The 22,805-nt window shown below is 48.4% G+C and overlaps 1 protein-coding gene across 2 annotated transcripts in view; it reads left to right on the top strand.

Annotated features, from left to right (window-relative positions):
* Positions 1–22,805, top strand: part of Kcnq1 (potassium voltage-gated channel subfamily Q member 1) — a 319,138-nt gene that overhangs the window by 2,948 nt on the left and 293,385 nt on the right. The window lies entirely within an intron of this gene.

The following is a 22,805-nucleotide window of genomic DNA, read 5'->3' as shown; positions in this document are numbered from 1 at the left end:
TGAACCTAAACTTGATCATTCTGTCTCCATCCTTACACAGTTCTGGCTTGCTCAGTGAACTTTCTGGTGGCTTTTGCTAGTACCTCAGGGGGTTGATCATGAATGGAGCTTGCAGCTGCTTCTGGTAGCCAAATGGGCTGGCCTTTCCGATTTCAGGGGCTACGCTGTATTGGCTATGCCTCTCATGGAGTAGTCACTAGGCAGTTAGTTAGCAGACCTAGAAAGACAGGTGTCAGGATGATGGGGACAGACCAGCGAGGTCGCTGCAGGGCTATGTAGATGACCAAGTCTTTCCTTCTGGTTACTATAAACACCTCTACCTATTCTCCAGCCCTAGATAAAACTTGAAATTTCTCCACATGCCATCTCCTCTGGGGCCTGGTCCCTTGGTGTCATCTGCTAACTCTCTTGGCATCTTGACTTTCCAGATATACATAACCCCTCAGCCTGTCCTCAGACCCAGCCTGGCATTACTGGGTACACTGTTGCCTGTATGTGGAGCACTTCATCTTGGTTTGCCCTTTGTTGGGTGAACATCCTTTGTGGCAGGGCACTCAGCTGGGTAGGAGGAAGAGACAGTCCCGTGGAACTCCTACCTGAGGAAGAACCTCCCTCCCCTGGGTCATGAAGGCATGGGGACCTTGCCAGGCCAAGGTAGTACTGGGAGCTGCTGAGGCAGGGAAGAGGGACCCATGGTGTATCAATGACAGGGCATTGTCAGGTCAGCTGCTGTGGCTTCTGTTTCTCAGGGAGTTTGCTGCTTAGAGCCTTCTGGTGGCAAAGTAGTGTCTAGAGCTCATGCTTCCTGGGTGTGGTGTCCCCTTTGCAAACAGTGCTTACTGACAAAGCCCAATACAGGGTGGCACCCACAGCAGTCTGCCTAGCAGTGAGGAGAACTGCAGCTGCCTCGATCAAGTGGCTCTGGAGTAATAAGATGCACAGTTCTGTTCATGGCCAATGTAAGGGCCCCTGCTCCTCCCACTCTCTCTCTGCAGCACCCTTATCTAGGAAATGGACCCTGATTAGACCCATGGTCCCTACCAGCTCTGACATTCCAGACCAGCTATTGGCTCCTATGTCCCTTGCTGTGATTCATTTCCCTCTTCATGACACTAACAGGCTGGGGCAGACTCCTAGGCATGTTCCGGAACCAGAAGGAGTCCAAGGTGGTATGGGAATGTGTGGTCAGTCCCAGTGAAAGTTTTGTAGAGAAGCTTCTAGAAGCTCTTATGTGGGTTGCCCAGCACCTGCTTCTGGCAGGGAGAACGAATGGGGACAAGTGCTGGCCATAGGGGCCACTTGGATGTTGAACTTAAGGAATAGTTGCAGACAGGAAGTATAGGCCCCTTTGACCCTGTGGGGAAGCATCTGAAGTAACAGGTAGGGTAGGAAGTAGGCTGTGGCCTTGTAGGCCCTTAGGGCCAAGGAGTAAGTGCTGCTACTTAGTAGGTTATCCCTGCTAAGCTCTGCTCACCATACCTGAGGCACTCTGGGATGCATCCTCCTTGCTCTTCCTTGTGGGAATCCATCTTCATAACCTCACTGAGCATGTAGAGCCCCAGATTTCTGCGGACCTCAGAGAGGAGCTAGTGGTTGCCCTATCTGCAGGGTGAGCGTGGCCATCACAGGACCCGACTTTTCATGAGGCTTCGGAGCATGTGAAAAGGACTGCCTCTGTGAATACATCATCTTCTGCTGTGTGGACCAGCCCCATTCCCTGGCCCTGCTCCGAGGCCTCTTGAAAGGTGGAGGGCATGGTAGCTGTGGCTCTGTCCAGGACCTGTCAAATATGGCTACTTGCTGTGTGCAACTGGGAACCCTGGAACTTGGAGACAGTAGATTATCTGCCTAAGGTCACACAGTTGGCTATGCCCAAGGATCTAGGAGCTCCTTCCCCATAAACCAAATGCTGATCAAATCAAGTAAGGAATGGGTCACCATTCTTCTGGGAGTAGAGAGTCCCTGGACAGAAGTGTCTGTTCTGTGGGAATGAGTTGGAGTCCAACCTAACAAATGCCAGCCGTAATACATACTCTGTCAAATGTTCAGAAACTACTTCCTCCAGGAAGCCTTCCCAGGCACAGATATGCTCAGTGCCTCTGTCTGTGTCCCCCTGCCTTGCCTTCTTGCACATGAAGAATTCATTAGTAAAGTGGACTTGTGTGTTTGTGTGTATTTGTGTGTGTGTGTGTGTGTGCATCAGGGTAGTTAGCATGTGACTTGATGTTCCTGAGTGTTAAGAGGCCATACAGGCAGGGTCACCTAGAGCTGTCGTCTGATTCCCTTCAAGGGCTTTCTTCACCTTTTACTTTACCCCACCCTCATAGCCTGGACTGTGGCAACTGCTGCCTGGAAAACTCTAAGCCCCACAAACAGGCCAGACTGATGACATCTGCCTGAGTATTTTTATCCAGTGACATTCCTGAGCTTGGGAAAGTAGTGGGTAGATGCAGAGGCTGCCAGAGGGCTTTTCAGTGGCATGAGGATAGTCCTAAGGTTGCTACCCATTGCTGTTCTAATAAAGCCAGGGCTTCTGTCTTGGCCATTGCCCTGACTGAGCACAGGCAGATCTGAGGTAGGAGCATTTCACATGGTGTTTGCCAGCTTTCTGGCTACCTCTTGGGAAGTCTCCAGGTCTGGTTATGGGGACTGAGCAGAACACACCTGGACGTGGTTCTAGAAAGATCCGGGCAAAGGCAATGTGTTCTGGAAAGAGACCCATTCGTCTGTAGCAGGAGAGAGAGAGAGAGAGAGAGAGAGAGAGAGAGAGAGAGAGAGAGAGAGAGAGAGAGAGAGAGAGAGAGAGACTGTGTATGTACCTGCCAGTTACCTTAGAGGCAATAGGAGGGTTTCAAATCTCTGGGAATTGGAGTTACAGGCTACAGGCAGTTATGAGTCACCATACGGGTGCTGAGAACTGAACCTAAGTCCTCATCAAGAACAACAGGTGGGTTTAGGCAATCTCTTCAGCCCCACATTGTGTCTGTTTTTATGCTTCTAGGTTCATGCTGTTTTGGTTGCTCAAGCTATGAAGCATTGTTTGTTTTTAAAACAGGGTCTAATGTAAGCTGACATCAGACTCAGACTATGTAGCCAAGGATGACCTTAGACTCTTGATTCTCCCTTCACTACCTCCCAACTGCTGGGATTACAGATGTGCACCAGACACCCTGAAATAGATACTAACCCATCTGTTTTAAACCTCAGCCTCTCCTCCCCTTTCTGCCTCAGATTGAACCCAGACACTAGACAAGTATTCTGCCAGTTGAGCCCCATCCCCAGACTGAGGATGTTTCCAAGTTGTCTGTTGTGCTATCTCCAGCATTGTTCTTTGGGATACCATTTTCTGGGCCATTTGGGTTCTTCTATGGCCCCATACCAATCTTCAGACTTATTTTTAGTCCTGTGAAAAATGCCACTGATATTCTGTTAGTAGCTGCATTGAATCTGTACATTGCTTTGCGCAGTGATGAGCATTTGAACACTTTCCTTTGGAGCCACAAACATGCTATGACCATCATCTGCATCCTCTTCAATTTCTCGTCGTTGTAATGTCACTGTAGAAATATCTTCCTTTTCAGCTACCTGTAACATCCACATCCATCCTTTTGTATCTAATATGAGCAGGCTCCATCTTGATTTTAGTCTTAGCAGGTTCAGATATGGAGCTCTATGGAGTTTTAAACACGCATTTTCTTCTGTCCATCTTTGTTATATTCAATGACCAGTTCTCTCTCTCTCTCTCTCTCTCTCTCTCTCTCTCTCTCTCTCTCTCTCTCTCTCTCTCTCTGTGTGTGTGTGTGTGTATGACTCTGTGGTCTATTCTGTAGTCCATTCCTTGTACTGGTGAGAAGGTATTCTGTGGCTATGAGCGGGATGTTTTGTGAACACCTTGTATATCCTTTTAGTCTATAGTGTATTTTAACGCCAGCATTTCTCCACTGACTTTTTCCTGGATTGTTTGTCCATTGATACAGTTTGTCTTTAACTATCATTATGTTAGCTAATGTTTCTCCTTTGAGATCTAATGCTCTTTGCTTTATAACAGTTGGGTGCAGGAATTCACCTGTTGACTCCATCCCTTGGCCAGGCTTCCCTGTCTCTATTTAGTCTAAGACTGACAGTTGACTCTCCTGGTGTAAGTGTGCCTACTGCTTGCTTTTGTTTTCATTTGCCTGAGGTGTTTCCCATCCATGAACTTTCAGTCTTCAGGTTAGTTATTTTAGTCATTGCAATGATACAATTCCTGACAGAAGCAATTTAAGAAAGAAGAAAGGATTTATTTTGGCTTACAGTTTGAGCTAGGAAGAAACCAGAAACAGCATTTGGTTTTTCAGAGCACCACATGAAGCTTTTCTTATAGGACTAATTGTTTGCTTTAGAAAGACTATTTTTTTTTCTGAAGGATAGTTTTGTTGGGTATAGTATTCCTTGTTGGTGGATATTCATTCATTCATTCAATCATTTCCTTTTAAAACTCTGGTGGTATCATCCCATTCTTCCCTGGCCTAAAAGGCTTCTTGCTGTTAGTTTATGGAAGATTCCCTTTTATGTAACTTGGCACTTCTCTCTTGTTATGTTTAGAATTCTTTGTCTTGTATTTTTGGTAGTTAGATGATAATGTTCCTTGTAGAACATTCAAATCTTTCAATATTTTTTAACTCTATGTGTATGGATATGTTTTGTCAGCATGTGTGCAGTGCCTGCAGAGGCCAGGAGAGGGTGGTAGATCCATAGAACTGAAGTTACAAATGGTCAAACACTCTTATGTGGGTGCTAGAATCAAGCCCAGACTCTCTGGAAGAGTAGGCAATGCTTTTAACCACTGATCAATCTGTCCGGCTCTGCAACACTTTTGGTTGTATCTATAGGGGTCCTCAGAGCTTCACTGGCTTAAAAGTCTACATTTCATCCCAAAACTGTGAGGTTTTCGGTAATTTGTCAATAATTTTATTTATGTCTCTTCCCGTCTCTCCTCATCCTGAAACATCCATAATGTACCTGTTTACTCACTTTCTGGTCTCCTGTAGGTCTTGAAGTTTTTCTTTGCTTTTGCATATCTTTGGTCTGACTTTCCTTTTTGTTAGACTTATATTCAGGATCAAAAATTCTTCTGCCTGATCTGTTCTGCATCAAGGCTCTTAATAGTATTTTTTATTTCATATATCTTGTTCTTTCAGTCCAGACTCCTCACTCCAAACTGCCCCTCTGCTAAATTTTTCATTCATATCACAAAACAAAATTTTCCTAATTTCCTTACATTATCTTTCTATAATCTGTTTTATCTTATGAAGTTTCCTTTAAAAAATCACTAGTTTGAATTCTTTGTCAGGCAGTCTATCTTTTTTTCTCTTCTTTGGTATGTATTGCTAGAGAATTACTAGTTCCTTTGGGCTCCTTCACTTCTGCCCAGAGGCCTTTAGGCCCAGTGTTCTCCAGCAAGGAAATGCTCTGCTCTTAACTTCAGATGTGCCATGTTCCCATGGGTACCCTCCCTCTGCCTGGCCTCTATCTGTAGCCCAAGGAAGCACTTCTGGTGGCTGCTCCTTTCCCAATACTGGATGCCTGACTTGTACCTGGCCATCTCCTCTGTAAGGAACAGGCCTTTAGGTTTCTCCTCCATGTTTCTTGTAGGTGGATGCCTTTCTCTGTACCCTCTTTAAACTATGTTCTTGGGCAAACTGAAAAGCCATTCAGAGCAATTCTCCAGAGGACCTTCTCATGGAACTTGCAATTAGATTTCCTCAGCTGCCTAGAGACACAAGCCACCTCCAACTTTCTTCAGGCTTTGCACTTATAGAGACTTCCCCCCTTCAGCAGCCAGGGACCCCACTTTATCTTGGGCTAGAGTACAGAATCTTTCCACGTTGGTTTCAGCTTCCAGAGGGGGTGGAGAGAGACCCTATTTCCATGTTTCCCTCACTGAGGTTTCCCATCTACCTGGCAGAAGGGAGAACCTGGGGTCCCAGAGGAAGTCCATTTGTGCCTAAGCATTCCCAAGAAGTCATGTGCTTGGAGCACTTGACCTCAGCAGATGTCTGCTCCATACCATCTCTGCCTGTTTCTTTATGAAGCACATCTATGCCCCTAGCTATTATGACTTAACATATGGTAAAACATGAAGATCTGCTGGTTAAAGGACTTTGCTACTGGCTTGTAGCCAGGCAGACAGCCAAGGCAACAGAGCCTTAAAATCCATATCAGGAAATGCAGCATCTCAAACCAGATGGACTTCACGAGAGATGTCCCCATCATCAGATGGCCAAAGCATAAAATAGTCAGATGGGGCTCACTGGTCATGCGGCATGCTAAGATCACTTTCCAGTCGGCCAGAGAACCAGTTGTTTGGGAGCTGCCACATGCAGGGGACATCTTGCAACTGTGGAAAGAGGGGCAGTCCCAGGTTTAGGGTGAGTCTTTAGTGAAAAAGTCATCATGGAGCCAGGGGTGCTGGAACACAGCTGCAATCCCAATGCGTGGGAGGCTGAGGCAGGAGGCTTTCCACAAGTCTGAGGCCAGCCCTGGCTACATATCAAGGCATTGTCTCAAACAAAGCAAAACAGATAAAAATTGCCTAAAAGACCCAGGAGAGGAAGAATAACCAAATATCCTTGTTTACACACTTGACTAGGGATCTCATAAATATCACATATTGCAAGAAAGGGGGAAAAGGACCTGTTAAACTCAATTAAAAGCTTCAAATTTGTTGTTTTTGTTGATTCTGTGGGGTTTTGTTTGTTTGTTTTGCCTGTTTGTTTGTTGGTTTGTTTTTTTGAGACAAGTGCTTCCTTTGTGTTCTCTGGCTGTCCTGGAACTAGATAGGTAAGACCAGGCTGGCCTCGAACTCACAGAGATTCAGCTGCCTCTGTTTCCTGAGTGCTTGAATTAAAGGTGTACTACCATGCTGAGAATGAGTCTTAACTAGAAAAAAAAAAGTCCCTAAGGATCAAAACAAAGCAAGTGTACCAAGAGGCAAATGTGGACTCTCACATCTACACAGTCGCCTCTTCAGGACAAATGCATGGCTCCCAGAGTCCATGCCAAGGGGTGGCATTGTTTCTCTAGCTGCTCTGAGGCTACTTAGTGTTTGTGAGTTGTGGGTGAGGGCGAGTGCATAGTTATCATGACAACAGTTAGAGGACATTGGTCCTGAATTGGCTTGCATATGAGTCACAGCTATCAGTATTCTTTTGCCATGATTAGACTTTTCTGTTTTCTGGAATGGCAGGAAACGAGGCTTGCTCAGAAGCTGTGAGCCCACCCATCCCCAAATTCCCTTAACTCCAGAGATCCAGAACTCCTAAGGAATGGCTGAGCCTACGGCCACAAAAGGTGCTCAGACCAAGCCTGGAACAGGAGGTGAGGAAATGGCCAGTGCATGCCAGGGCACATCGCAGGACTGGAGAAGGCTGAAAGGTGTGTCATGTTGGCAGTAAGCTGGAGTGGACCAGAATGCATTGCAGGAATTCAGATCCCCAGTTGCCCTAGTGACTAAGGGACAAGACCTTCCATCTCTTTTGGAGATGAATACTTGGTAGCCCAGAACTCACCCAGCATACACCTGTCCTGCTTCCCACTGTAACAGTAACCAGGGGAAACAAAGCACTGAAAAGGTCCCAGTTTTAGGGAGATTCTTGCCAACTCCTGTGCTTATGTGTAACCCCTCATGGCTGATCTGCACCATCATGGGTCCTGGTGAGATCCCAGATTTGGCTTTGAGGGTCTCAGCTACCAACCTGTCCAAAATCTAGCTGGGGGGGGACAATGGGTAACAGGACAGAACTGCTCCACCGGGACCTACATTGCCATCACTACTGGAAGATGAATGAGCTGGGTGCAGCCTCCTGATCAAGCTTATGGGAAATACTGGGGCAAGAGGAGCATGCTTTGGTGCTAATGGTGGGACTGAGGTGTGCAAGTCATGATGGAGGGGACCTCCATCTGTAGAGCTAAGGACAGAAATACGCAGAGGAGGAGGGAAGAGTAGAAGGACTGGGAGAGTGTGTGGCAAGTGCCCTCTCTTGGGCACATGATTAAACAAATTGCAAAACCCACTTTTTGAGATTACCTTGCTTGAGGGTATGCTCCATTCTGCAGTGGGTATCACCTGTTGGGTCTGTGTCTACTGTGTGAGCTGGCTCTGCCCAGTGAGAGAAGGTGAGGTGGCTGCATCCCTCTGTGGCTAGCTCTCCTGCTCCCCGAGGACAGGATGTCAGGAAAATGCTGGGGTGGAGCAGACAGACTGAGGCCAGAAGGGCCCATAGCATCTGTGCTTACAGAGCTGTTGTGTGGCAGTGAGCATCAGAGCTGAGTGCTGCCTGGAATTGGCCCTGTTCATGTGACCAGTTTGGACTCTGGAGGACCAATGTTGGGGAGCTAGCCAGTGCTTAGGAGAAGCAGCATGCCCACTTGGCTCAGAGAGCCTGAGACTTGTGGGGAGGGATGTAGGTAGAAATGCCCATGAAATGCCTGAGCAAGGGTCAGGCTAGGAAACCCAGAGGGCTATTCGGGAGCCTTGGAAGACTTAAGAGCTTAGAGCTGCCCTGGCCCTGCTGGAAGCCCCCAGGAATGTCGGGGGTGGGGATCACATTTGTATGTCAGAGAAGCCGCCTGACTTTAGCTGAAGTTTCTTACATATCTAGTGTGGTCTGATGTCTATCTTGCACTTCTTGAAAGCGGAAAAGTGCCTAGTGTTTTTCCAGCCTTCCATACTGCAGGTCAGTGGTTCTATCTGTAGACAGTCAAGGCTAGCAGCTGCCTTCTGTGCTGACCTGAAGTCCAGAGATGGTTGTCTGGAGAGTGGGCAAGGACTCCCCACCCCCTTCAGCTCCTCCTCCGCCCCGTCTTGCTTTTACTTCCTCTTTTCTCCCCTTCTCCTCCCCCCTTCCATTCCCTCCTTCTCCCCCTCCCATCTCTCTCCTTCCTCCTTCCCATCCCCCTTCTTCTCTCCCCTTCCTTCCTCTCTCACTTCCCTCCCCCTCCCTCCCCCTTTCCCCACCTCCTTTTACCTTCCCTGCTTCCTCCTCCTCCCTCTTCTCTCCTCCTCCCTCCTGCCTGAAGCTTTTCACTTGGTAACTGGCCAGGCCCTTCCCAGTTTCCAAGTAATGAGGCATGCATAGGTCTTTGAGGTAGTTTTTGTTCTGTAGGGTCACTCCTACAGAGTCCTTAGCTCCCTCTCTGGGGACGGGCTATAATATCATGGTACTTGGCCCAGGGACAGTGAGCTTGCTGTTTAATCCACAGGTCCTGTAAAGGACAGCCTGGGGTGGATTGCTACCTGTTGTCACCCACATGGTTGTGCCCCTCTTTGAGCGGTGAGACTGCCTGCTTTCAGACAATTCCCTCTATCAAGGAGAGAGTCTCAGGAAAGCCTGTGTTCTTGTTCTATACCCCAGCTAGATGATTCAGGGCTGACAGAATCAAATACAGCTTGTCCTCCTTCCGTGGCTCAGCTGGGTAGCTGTAGTCCACACCACGGCTGGGTCCTAGAATTGCATTAGCCAGATGGGCGTGGCTATTCTTTGTTTGTGGGAACCTGAAGGCCAGGGGTGTGTACAAAACCACACAGGAAATTTGGTGTCCTTGAGTCAGACCAGATTGAACACCTGGCTATCAATGACCTGCGGCAATAGCTTCTTAGCTCAGGAGACTGCCTGGTCCTCTCACAAAAGCTTTCTGATCCCAGGAGGGCTGTGATTCACTGAGCACCCAGACAAAACTGTGGGTTCACCCTGTTGGGTTCTGTATGTAGTACACAGTGGGGATTTCCAGAGATACCACAGGACCCAGATCCTCCCAGCCAAGCAGAAAGCAGGAAATGGCAGAGAGTGACCCTCAAGTGGCCTAGTCCCCTTGTAAACAGAATATTCTGGAAATAAGATCTGTAGGGAGGCAGTTCTCCAGAGCGTAGAGGAAATAAGCTATGGCAACCATATAAGCTGATCTAGAGTGGGGCTGAGACACCCTTGCCTCTTAACTCTGTCTGTATAGCTTCCATGACAGTGGGTGGGAGAGGCCCAGGTGGGAGCACATATTTCCATGTGTGCACATGTGTGTTAGTGACAGTCCACAAATAAGGAGTGGCTATTTTTATGTGGTCCCTGCTCCCCAGTCAAGCTTTTAGGGCTCAGGAAGCTGGAGTGTTAGACTATCACAGGATGCATGGATAGATGCATGTCTGGATCTGTGGGTGTATTGCTTGACTGGATGTGCTGCTCCTATAAACTGGAAAGGCTGGACAAGGGTGTGGGTATGTCAAGGGCAGGGTACCATGTCTTTCTTGTACCCCTCTCCTGACATTCACCCTTGCCTGAAGTGCCTGGGGAGAGCTCTGGGTTTCTAGAAAGGTTATTCCTGGTGACCAGACACAGTAAGCAGCACCCCAGGCTCTCACTGTGATCTTCAGGCAGCTGTTGCATCCCACAACTTCCTCCAAAAACCCATTCCATAAGAGAGAAATATGAGTTTCTAGGGCACCAGTGGACAGGTGGTCTCACAAGAGAATCCTGGGCGTGGGTAGTCCGGCAGGTGAGAGCCTGGCAGGCCAAGGACCAGGACAGTGCAATAGTAACAGCAAACTCTGAGGTAAAATGACAGGAAGAACTGACCAGTGGTTCACAGGAACACAAAGGAGACTCTCCACTGATGACATGGGGTTGGGGTGCTGTAAAGAGAGGGCAGAAACTGTGTCCTTGCAGTTGGGCCAGACCTGACACCCAGAATTCCTCCTAGTGAGTTGAGCAGCTTTGAAGGGTCTTAGTTGGTGAGGATTGCAGCTGATTTTAAATCTGTAACACTGCTGGTGTGACAACTGGGCACAGGAGGACTGAGGGCAATGGAACCAATGTAAGGGTCACTGGGAACCTTCAGGAAATGTCTCAGCTGTCACAGAGAAAGCACCGGAGTGGTGGTGTGGTTCCAGGGGCCTGGGTTTTCATTTGACAGGAAAGTGGGGCTGACACTCTGTCCCAGGCCCATCCCATGATCTTGGGTGACCTGGTACCCCCCCCTTTGTTTCTGGAACACCTGATCCCCACCTCACTTGGTATACAAAGGGCCTTTGAGAAGTCCCTGCCAACCTGTGCAGTAATGATGGTTTTCCGCTAAGTGTAAACTTGCCCTCTCTGTCCCAGACCAAGGTCTCTGGGTTAGCATTTTTGAGGTGTGGCACCTCCCCAGGCAAGTGAGAATGTTCTAGCTGTCCTTGGCACAAGGACTGGGGTGGGGAGTTAGGGGGGAGACAGGGGGTTCTGCGGCTTCCCAGCTTTGGTTCCCAGGGCGGCCCCACCTCTCCTGCGCTTATCAAGGCTTCCCTGGCTGGCTGCCTGTGGCCTCAAAGTCATACCGCCCTGGGCGGGTGTCCTTGGGCAAGCCAGCCTCTTCCAGGGTGGGGGACAAATGGCTGTCATGTGTAGGGTATGCTCAAGTGCCAGGCACCTGTTGAACAGAACACATACCGGCTCACAGAAATTCAGGGGTACCAGTCTCCTGGAGGGCCCCAGATGGAGGCCGTCAGGAACCAGCCACTGCAGGGGGCTGTGGAGGTATCAAATACATCCCGGGTGGGGTCCTTCCCCAGTCCTGTCAGCATTTACTCATAGCAAAGCAACTTTTCCGTGTGTGGGCAGCACCTGGGGCTCTGTCTGCAGGATTAACTCAAAGCCTAGGTGGCAGGCTCTGTCTGTGGGGCACCAGTGTGAGTAGTGTGGACAGACAAGGGACTCAGGGTAAGGTCAGGACATATGGAAGAAATGTTGGGGCAATTAGGACTAGGTTTGACACTCATGGAAAAGTATCCCTCACTTTGGTGGGTGACAGGATACTTACCCTGGGGTCAGGATACATGGTCATCTAACATGGAAAGAGCCAGAAAGGGATATTAAGGAATCCCTGTTGTGTTACAAAATTGTGAATTTTGTAACAGAGGTATTTCTGTATTTTAGATAATAAAAGCTCACCATCAAAAAAAACTAATAAGAAACCTGCCATATAGGTTCTGCCCCCCCCCCATGGTAATGGGGCGTGTTTACTGATATTTTAGGTGGAAAACTGACTGAATGAGCTTTGATACTTGAGGGGTGTTGGGGGTAGGAATATATGCCTGATGAGGGGTCCCATAGGCCCTTGGCTCCAAAGCACTGTCTCTTTTTGGGCTCTGGGTCTGAGTCCCAGGTCCTATCCTTACGCAAGTCTAGGGTTAGCGTGATGTTGGTGGGCAGAGCTGTGGCCTAATAAAAGCCAGCTTTTCTTTGGGACTAGGACATGCTTCATACTAGGAGGACCAAGTGACCTCTGGGGATCTGGAAGCCCAGGGAGGCAGTAGAGGAACAGCCTAGGCAGGGCGGGGCAGAGAGCCCAGGTAGCTCACAAGTGGGCTTGGAGTTAAAGGACAGGCCGAATTCTAAGCCTTAAGCCCAGAGATATGATATGGGTTTGGTCCCCACCTCTTACCTTCTCTTTGTCACAAGGGTCAGAAAGAGCAGTGAGACCCCCCAAGGCCCCCCAGGCAGTGATATGATTGCTTCATCCAGGGGCTTCGAAGGAAGGTAAGTGTTCTGTACTAGACACTAGACTTGTGCTGTTGTGTGACCCTCTCCTGAGTGGCCAGCCAGGGTACAAGTCCCTCATCTGGGTGGAAGGCCTGAGGCCCCCTGTGCAGCCAACTGCTGCTGTCTGCCCAGCATATAGCCGGCCATTTGAGGGTCTGAGCCAGAAGGGACTTTAGCCCCCACCGAGACTCCTTGTCTCTATGACTTGTCTTAGTGAGGGACCCAGGGCAGTGGTGGATGCTGTGGCCTTAGGGTGGCCTTCTGTCTGGTGCAGCTTGGATAGCTTTGAGCAGTCCCACCCTGTCCCCACTCACTGCTCAGGGAGAGTGCATTACACAAGCACCTGTCGTGGGCAGATTGCTGTCCTGGTGGCTTGTCCAGCTGCAACTAAAGCAGGTTCCCTTCACAGCCTAGGGAGGGCAGCAAGGGTGTCCTCTGTTCAACAGAGCCAGCCGGGTTAGAAACTGGCCTGGCCTGTGTGAGGATGAGGGAGTGGACACAGGACCCCTCTCTCCCCTAGCCTCCCTTCCAGGACAGGGCAGCCCTGTGTTTCTCAGAGCCTCGGGTGAAGGCAGGGCAGTCTAGAGCCTCTTACTGGTCTGCTTTGCATCCTGATGCTGGCTAGGACCAGGTCGTGGCTGGTCACACCTTTCAAAGTAGGGCTGGCAGCATTCCTGAGCGCCTGCTGGGAGCTAGGCTCTACCAGACGGCTCCAGATCCTGACCTGCTGGCTGTAACCTGATCCATCCCCTCCCCCTCCCCCGGAGCTCTGTAGCTACTGGGTTGGGCCACCTCTTTGGAAATTCAGACCCTCTTAGGTGACTGTGGAGGCTGGATGTAAGAAAGCCTGATAGAACCTGCCCACTTATAGCTGGCCCAGGGGGACTCAGGCAGTATATCGAATCTTTCTGGAGCCTCTTGCCTAAGGCGTGTCAGTTCTGCTACCTGCACCTGGGCAAAGGCACGGCTCAACTGCATTGTAAGCTGAGCTGGTTCCTGAGCTCTTCCTTACTAGATCCCGATGAAGCTTTTGGAGGATAGTGTGTTGTGTTGAGACATTCTGGCTCAACAAGCAATGTGAGAGTTGGGTGGGGACTCGGGGTTGGGATGCTGCTGTGTGACTCAGGTTCCCTGCCTGTGTCAACCTAGCTAGGCTGCTGTCCTTTGCCCAGGTCCTTCATCATTTAGAGTACACAGGGACCACACCTGCCCTGCACTGCCACTTGCCTGAGTAAAGATACTGTTCTGGATTCAGCCTGGTGGCACTGTTTTCAGGAGCATCGTCTACCCCAAGCATGGATGACTCTATGGCTCCTAACTCGATCAAGGCTTCAGGGTTGCCCTCCTGACACCCAGGTCCCTCAATACCTTCACACAGGGATGGCACAAGTGATGCCAGGCTATGGACTGGAGTCTTCCCAAAGGCCTTTCCATCATTATCCCTTAATCCTGGCCTTCCAAGGTGGGCACCTTCTAGGCAGAGAGGCACAAGTTCTCACATACCCTGAGCTCCCCTCCTCAGTAAGATCCAAGGCTCTTCACTTTTTATTATCCTGTGTGTATTTTTATTATCCTGTGTGTATGCCACTGTGTGTGTGTGTGTGTGTGTGTGTGTGTGTGTTGTCAGAGGATTGCTGGGTCACTGGGTAATTAGTTCTCTCCTTCCATCTTGATTTGTTTTTTTTTTTTTTTTCAAGACAGGGTTTCTCTGTGTAGCCCTGGCTGTCCTGGAACTCACTCTGTAGACCAGGCTGGCCTCAACTCAGAAATCCGCCTGCCTCTGCCTCCCAGAGTGCTGGGATTACAGGCATGTACCACCACCTCCCGGCCTCTCCTTCCATCTTCCATCTCGAATCTAGGGATCAAACTCAGATTGTCAGGTTTACATGGTGAGCACTTTACCCACTGAGACATCTCACCAGTCCCCTGATATTCCTCATCAGGCTGAGTAAAATTTAATGGTGTGCTTTGCAAATAAATTTAATACTCTTGTTTGCAAAAATAAAACAAAAACAAAAATCCCAAAACTATTGTGTAGCTTCCTGTTTCATTTTCTGGTTTCTCATCTTACAGGTTTTTGGGACACTTTCTAGGCTGTTGGGAGTCACATAGCTGTGGACAAGTGTGTACTGGACTTTACATTTATTTATTTATTTAGTGGGTTTGTATACATGCATGCTACAGTGTGGTGTGTGTGTGTGTGTTGTGTAGGTCAGATGACAACTTGGAGCTGAGAATCATTCCCACGGCCACATCCTTCTCCAGGATGACTACACATCTCAAACCTTGAGTTCAAATAAACTCCTCCTCCTTAAGTTGCTTCTTGGAAGATATTTGATTAGATGAGGAAGTTGACTAATGCACACATCATAATTCCAGTCTTGGAAAACCTTATTTCTAAAAAATTAGACATTTAGGTACAGATATAGAAAAAGTTTCAAGTTTGATTTGGCAAGTCATATTGTAACAGATTTAAAAGGTTTGGTACTTTGTGATTTCTACACATTTGATTGATAAGTTAGAGAAAGATCACATAACCCTTCCTTTTCTGAACCAAGGAACAGATGGTACTTGTGTCACCGCCTAGTTAGACCCCGATGGTAATGCTACCCCTGATGCGTAGGCCTCGGAGCATCTCCCTGCCATGAAAAAACCACTCGTGGTTTTCTGTTAGTTCTGCTGATCATGAAATCCAGAAATGCTCAGCGGAGAACATGTGGGGGGGGGGGGATTTCAAGGAAGAAATTAACATTAATTCTTTGAAAGAAAGGCTGACGAGACTAACTGTAGGTTCTTTGTGCTTTTTTCTATGTGACTTGCTAAAGTAAGTGGTTGCACAATGTTTTCTCTCCATTTTGTGTGTGTGCACATACTTGAGGTCTTGTGTATACATAGGGTGCACTCTGGTTGCCTTTGTTAGCTTATCAACATGATACAGCCTAGAATCACCTGGGAAGGATATCTCAGTAGAGGGCTTGCTCAGATCAGTTTGGCCTGTAGGCATGTCTGTGAGGGATTGTCTTTATTATTGATGTAGGAGGGACCAGCCCACTCGGAAGGACACTACTCCCTAGGCAGGGGTCCTGGCCTATATAAGAAAGCAAATATGATCCAGTGAGAAAGCCAGCAAGGTACACTCTTCCATAGTTCCTGCCTTCAGGTCTCTGCCTTGAGTTTCTGTCCTGACTTCCCTCAATGACGAACTAGGACCTAGAAGAATAAATCATATAAACCCTTTCCTCCTTGTACTGGCTGGTTTTGTGTGTCAACTTGACACAGGCTGGAGTTATCACAGAGAAAGGAGCTTCAGTTGAGGAAGTGCCTCCATGAGATCCAGTTGTGGGGCATTTTCTCAATTAGTGATCAAGTGGAGGGGGCCCCTTGTGGGTGGTGCCATCCCTGAGCTGGAAGTCTTGGGTTCTTTAAGAAAGCAAGCTGAGCAAGGCAGGGGAATCAAGCCAGTAAGGAACATCCCTCCATGGCCTCTGTATCAGCTCCTGCTTCCTGAGCTGCTTGAGTTCCAGTCCTGACCTTCTTTGGTGATGAACAGCAATTTGGAACTGTAAGGTGAATAAACCCTTTCCTCCCCAACTTGCTTCTTGGTCATGTTTGTGCAGGAATAGAAACCCTGACTAAGACACTCCTCTAAATTGCTCTCAGTCAGAGTCAGTCAGAGTTTTATCACAGCCATAGAGATGAAACAGTGGTCTTGAACCAGGAGGCAATTTTCCACAAGCTGGAGCTCTTTAGCATTGTCTTCTTGATTGGGCCTCAGTTTCTCTTGAGGAACTATGGGAGTCCATGGCCTATGTTTGAAGGAGAGAAAGTGAGCTGGGAGCAACAGGTCAGCAGAGCAGCAGGAGATACTCATCAGCACTAGACACACTAGCACCCTGTGTCCGAACATGCATGCAGATATCTGAGAAAGATCTCAATGCTAAACCTTTGTTTGGTTCTGCTTTTTAAAGTTTTATGTACATTATCTTGCACGGTCCTTGCTTTTCCACTGTGGTCTTGATGTAGCTTGTTTGACTCTCTCCTGTGGACACCTGGGCTGCTTCCTCACTGACTATTAAAAATAGCACTCTGATGCAAATCCTCACAGTTCGGCAGGAACTCAGGATTGCGTCCTTGGGCATCATCTGCAGGAGACTGATAGGATCAAAGGCTTCCCACGGTATTATGGCTCTGGAACCCAAAGTCACACTGGCCTGCAGGAAATGCCCTGACCTATCTCCACCCACCTTGTGAGGCATCATTGACGTCTACCTCTAAAGCCCAGGATCACCACAAAACACTTCATCAATTTGATGAGACAAAATTAGAACCTCAGGGTTTGGAAGGGAAGACTCAGTCAGCAAAGGGCTTCTGAGGACCAGAGTTTGATCCTCAGTCAACAGTGTAACATGCTGGCTGTAGTGGGGGTGCAGAGGCAGGGGAAGAGGCAGAGGTGCTCACTGGCCAGCCAGCCTCAACAACAGATGAGCTCCAGACCCAGGAGAGACCCTGTCTCAAAGTCTTTGTACAGCATTCCTGAGGATGACACTCCAGGTTGTCCTCTGGCTCCACGCACACTTGTGCAGTGTACCACACACACCTGAATATGCACACGTGCGCAATTTTAAAATATAGAATCTTACTGAGTATAGTGGCAGAAGCAAGATCTTTGTGAGTCTGAGGCCAGACTGATTTACATAGCAAGTTCCAGGCCAGCCAGGCTGCACAGTGCAACTTTTTTTTCTCAACAAACAAACAAACAAACAAACCCTCATTCAGTGAAGTTTCACTGTACACTTCAGTCTGATGTCGTATTCATTACCTCTCTGCCCTCCCATTGGGCCCTTGGAATTGTGGGGAAGCTGAGGTAATGAGACAAAGAGCGTTGCACTCCTAAAAGTGATACTCCAAGGAGCAGACACAGATGCAAACAGATATGCAGATACAATGCATCTGGCAGGGAGATGCAAGACCGGTAAGAAGCCGTACCCAGGGCAGAGTAGGGGGGAAGCCAAGCATCCTTCTGGAAGGTAGTCGGGGAGCTGCCAGCACCTCAACCTGAGTCAGAAGAGGAGGTGAGCCATTCTTTTTCTGGAAAAGGCCACTGCATGTGCAAAGGCCCTGTGGGTGTGAGCTCCGATACCTGAGGGTGCAGCAGTGGGCTGGAGCAGACAAGCTGGGGAAGTGTGGGGCTAGGAGAGGAAGGTGGGCAGTAGAGATGGGCCACAGGCTGTGACTCAGACCACCAGGAAACACCAAAGGCTCGAGTAACAAGTGCTAAGATCTGGTTTCTCAGCAGCCCTACGTGTTCCTTGCTTTTTATTGCAAGATAAACTTTGGCTTGAGAATGTTCCAGGGCAGTGCTGAGTTCTCCAGCTCATCCATAGTCTCAGCACATCATATCATTTGGTCACATGACAAAACCAGGAGACTGTTGACAGAAAGTGACTTATGCCATCCCACCGAGAATACATTTTTCTCTTTTGTGATCTTGATTTCCATTGCATACAAGTTTCACATCTGCCTTGTTTCCTACCACTCGTGAAAGCTCCGTCTTTGTCTCTCATGACCTTGGCATTTTGAGGAGTGCCAGCTGTTGGCGTCCCATGCCTCCAATCTGATGGACTCTGTGATCAGATAGAAATTGTGAACTTGCGGGAAGGTCAGCCCAGGAGCGGCAGTGTGGGTCCCAGGAGTAGAGCTGGGCAGGGTTGCCGGACTATGCTGTCCCCTCATGGGTCACATTGACTTTGGCTGCCCTGTAGAGGCTGCTGTGCTATTTATCCTCAGAAACCATCTTGGGGCAGACACCCCCAGACACACAAATCAGACTGACACAGGACTTCTGTAGATCTCATATACTTTAGATTTGTTTTATGTGTATGGGTGTTTTTGCCCTCATGCATGTCTATGTACTGCCTGTGTGTCTGGTGCCTATAGAAACTCGAAAAGGACACTGGACCCCCTAGAACTGGAGTTACAGACAGTTGTGAGATGCTATGTGAGTGTTAGGAACTGAATTCAGGTCTGCAAGGCAGTTGTGCCTTTAACTACTGAACTGTTTCTCCTGTCTTGTTTGTGGGTCTTGCCTGTGAGGTTCTTTCTAGAATGTTTGCTGAGCAGGGCATCTGTTTCCCAGTTTCCTCCTGGGTCTCAGAACTGAGGGTCTCCCTAAGAACTCTGCTCCCCAGTACTTTCTCTGGATATATCCATATCAGTGCAATATATAGATTATGGCAAGCACTTCAACGGTTGTTTACAATGTTTGTTCATTTGTTTTGTTTCAATTCGGATTTTGCTGTTTGGTTGTGGTGTGCTGTGTGTGCTGTGTGTGTGTGTGTGTGTGTGTGTGTGCACATGTGTATGTTATAATTATGTGTGGTATATGTATACATCTGTAAAGTCCAAATGAGAGCATGGGGTGGGTGCCTCCTCTCTCGATCTCCAGTTTATTCCTTTAAGACAGACTCTCTCACCCACCCTGGAGCTAGGCTGGTGGGTAGCAAGGTCCTCTGATCCACCTACCTTTATTCCCCATAGCACTGGGTGTCACAGACTCATGTGGGTTTTGGGTAGGTGCTGGGATCTGACATTAGGTCCATATGCTTACACAGCAAGAACTTCTGCCCATGAATTCATCTCTCTAGCCCTGTGGGTCTTGTTTTGTTTTGAGACAGAAGAGAGGGTCTCGGGTATCCCAGGTGGGCCTCAAAATAAACTCAAATGCAGGCTCTCCCTGCCTCCATTTCAGAGTCCTGGGATAACACAGTGTACCACCATGTCCAGCCCTGCACTGCTTATTTTTGTTGTTCAAATCCTGTGGCTTTGGCATCCATGTCTCTTTTAGGTAACCCTTTAGGTCAGATGGTGACCATGTTTTGGAGTTTTTGTTTGTTTGTTTTTGTTGTTTCTGTTTTCATCTGTTTGCTTGTTTGTTTGTTTGGTTTTTTGAGACAGGGTTTCTCTGTGTAGCCCTGGCTGTCCTGGAACTCACTCTGTAGACCAAGCTGGCCTCGAACTCAGAAATCCGCCTACCTCTGCCTCCCACTGCTGATTAAAGGCATGTGCCACCAGTGCCTGGCTTGTTGGTTTTGTTTTAAGTCGTATCTTCTCTCTTATTCCTAAGGCTGCAGACTCCCCTGGGATTTTCGCTGTCCTGGTTCAAAATCCACCTCTTCTCCCAGGAGAGTTGTATTGAATTAGAATCCAGTCCTCTAAAAGGGAGCTTGCAACCCCACACCCCTGCCTTTCATGATTACCCAGCCTTGGTGGGATGCTGCTGTGTGACTGCTGTCTCCCGCTCTGTGTCCCTTTCCTGGATGCATGAATACACATATGGCCCCATACTGGTCACTCAATTCCAGGCTGTCAAGACAAACTATAGCAGCTTCTTCCCACTGCGTGAATGGGTTCCTGGCATGAAGACTTGCTTGTTGGGTCTCAGCACGCAGTGGTAGTGCCAGGGTTGCCACTTCTCTTTGAGCATCCATGAGGGCGGGCACCCAATGTCTGTGTGTGCAGCCTTCTGCCATTAGCCTCTGTGAACCCCGAATCCCTGCTGCCTAAAGTGGCTTAGTTCAGATTAGACTTCCTGTCTCCGCCCACTGTGGTGTGACCCTATTGGGTGCTGCATTGGCATGAGGCTGGTGATTCATCCTGGTGTCCCATCCTGAGTGGGTTCAGGGCTTGCTGACTTAAGGATGTGAGTAAAGGAAGTGAGACACCCATAATGAAGGCGCTCAGAACTCTATTTCACCTGCCCTTAGTGACTCTTGTTTATTCGAGATACTAAGCCCTTATTAGATAGAAGATATGAAAATCTCCTCCATTTTGTTGGCATTGCCTTTTGCCACATAGCATTTATGTTTTCATGAAGGGTAATGAGTTTGTTTTCCCTGTAACAGTCCAGGCCTTTGTTGTCATATAAAATAAATCATTGCTAAATCTAATATCATGAAGCTTTTGTCTCAGACTTTCTACTAAGGGTTTGGTAGTTTTAGACCTTACATTCTATTATAGTGTGAGGTGTAAGAGTTTGGTTTTCTTCTTTTGCATGCAGAGTCCCAGTTTGTGCAGCACCACCTGTCAAGGGTTTGCTTTTTAGTATCTGTTTATCTTGGTTAGTAGATGGCTTGTGTTGGTTTACTGAGATCTACCATGTTATTTTCGTGGTGGTGTTAGGCATGCATATTCTCCTCTATGTGGGCAATTAGATTTTTCTAATAGTTGCCTTAGAAGATAAAGTTGCGCAGTGTAACCTTGTACATAATGTTTATCTGGAGTATTTGGACAAGGTTACAAAAGACAACTGTGGAGGTGTATATCTGTACAGTGGTAACTGTGTTACAAAGTGTAGCCTTACAGGCACTCGTTTGGAAGCCTGGGCTCTCCAGGACATCCTTGAAGAGTGCACTGGGGATCTGAGGCAGATTGGGATTGAGTGCCCCCCACAGGAACAGCAGTGGGTCCTGGAATAAATAAATATCTTGTATGTTAGGCAGAGGATGAAGATGGCAGGGCAGATTAGTAAGTAGACTCCCCAGAATGTGACTTGAGTCACACGTAGATAGCCTTAAAGGCCCTAGAGGATAACCCTCCTCCTGGCTTCCAGTATAGAGACTGATTGATGTACAAGAGAGGTAGGCAGGGGGTTTTGAGAAGAACATTATTTTCCTGGTTCCCCCTCAATATTTGTGAAGGTCTGAGGAACATTTCTTGTTCAGTGTATATCACGATATATATCTGATAAACACTTATAGTCATCAACTGAGGCGGCAGACCTGTAGTGGGGAGAGGGTCATGGAGGAAGGCACACGGTGTCGTGACTGGGAGTCATGTCCCCAAAAGGGTTTGAGCATTAGCCTGGGAGCTTCTAAATGGGGACTTGGAGGTTCCCAATGAGCAGATACCCCCGTACTATGGGAGGCATGGCTTGAAAGACAGAAAAACCACCAACAGGTTTTTTATTTTTATTTTGTTTGCAGTGTATGTGTGTGTACATAGTCCTGTACACATGTGTGTGCTTGGAGGCTAGAGGTTGACTCCTTATTTTTTGACATAGGGTGTCTTATGAACTAGAAGCTTACCCATTCAGCTTGGTCAGCCGACCAGGGGGCTCCAGGATCCCCCCCTGTCTATGCCTCCCCAATTCTAGGATGATAGGCATGCACGGCCATGCCTGGATTTTTACAAGGGTGCCCAGGGCTTGAACTTAGGTCCTCATCCTTGTGCAGCAAGTGCTTTGTATCCTGAGCCATGGTCTCAGCCTCAAAGGTTTTTGTTTTAACCACATGTTCATTACCTTGGCTTGGAGAAGGAGGCTCATGAGAGAGAGCCCAAGGCTCTTCTTTGTTCCATGCTCAGGGTCAGGGTCTCTGCTGCCTGACAAACACAGTCCTCTGTCCCGACTGGTCTGCAGCAGGAAGGCTGGGTCTCTGAGCCTGGGCATCGGTGTCCTGGAGAGGAGACTCTGTCCTCAGCCTAAGGGAAGCCAGGTCTTGTGCAAAAGGCTCTCCCAGACAAAAGGCAGCAGAATGGCAGTTCCCACTTATGCACAATGGGTGTCATGGAGAGCTCCCACATGTGGTGGGCCCGTTGGCATTTCTGCCTCATCTTCCTGCCAAGTCCCTTTCCCTTGCTTCAGCCCATGTCTCACCCTTGTTCTATCAGTTTCTGGTTCTGGGTCTTCAAGAGACAGGAAAAAAGTTGTTGTTGGTGGTGGGGGGTCCCTGAAGGAAAGGAGCTTGGCAGCTATTGTCTGAACCCAAGGTGTCAGATGTAGGCAGGGTGCTGAAGGGGTCTGAGGAATGTCGCACAGTACAGGCCTTGGGGGTTCCCAAAGAGCCACTGCAATACTCCGTACTGTGGCTGATAGGCTCACCCCCTCCCGCCACCACCCCCTCATCTCTACGGTTGGTGTCCATGGAGATGAGGTGCCACTGCTTTGTCCCACCCTCTTTTCCACATACAGTTCTCTGGGATCCAGTTAGGTACTTTATTGGATAGTAGTCACTTGCAACGGCTGCCAGGCTCCTCCTCTGTGCTTTATTATACTGTGAGAATCTCCTGACTCCTGATGCTGATATGAAAATACATCGTCACTCATCACACTTGCTGCTGACCTGGTCTCTAGATGCCCAGGGCCTTTGCACATGCAGCTAATTCTACCTGGAGCACCTGTCTCCAGCTCTAATGATACAACTTCAACATTGCTGCCCCGTGAGGCCACCGGCCCACCACTCACATGACCTCCCTTGTTGT

The sequence above is a fragment of the Apodemus sylvaticus genome, chromosome 1 (assembly GCF_947179515.1).
Source record: "Apodemus sylvaticus chromosome 1, mApoSyl1.1, whole genome shotgun sequence".
Lineage (NCBI taxonomy): Eukaryota > Metazoa > Chordata > Mammalia > Rodentia > Muridae > Apodemus > Apodemus sylvaticus.
The sequence above is the reverse complement of the archived record's forward strand: the minus strand, read 5'-3'. Positions and strand labels throughout refer to the sequence as shown.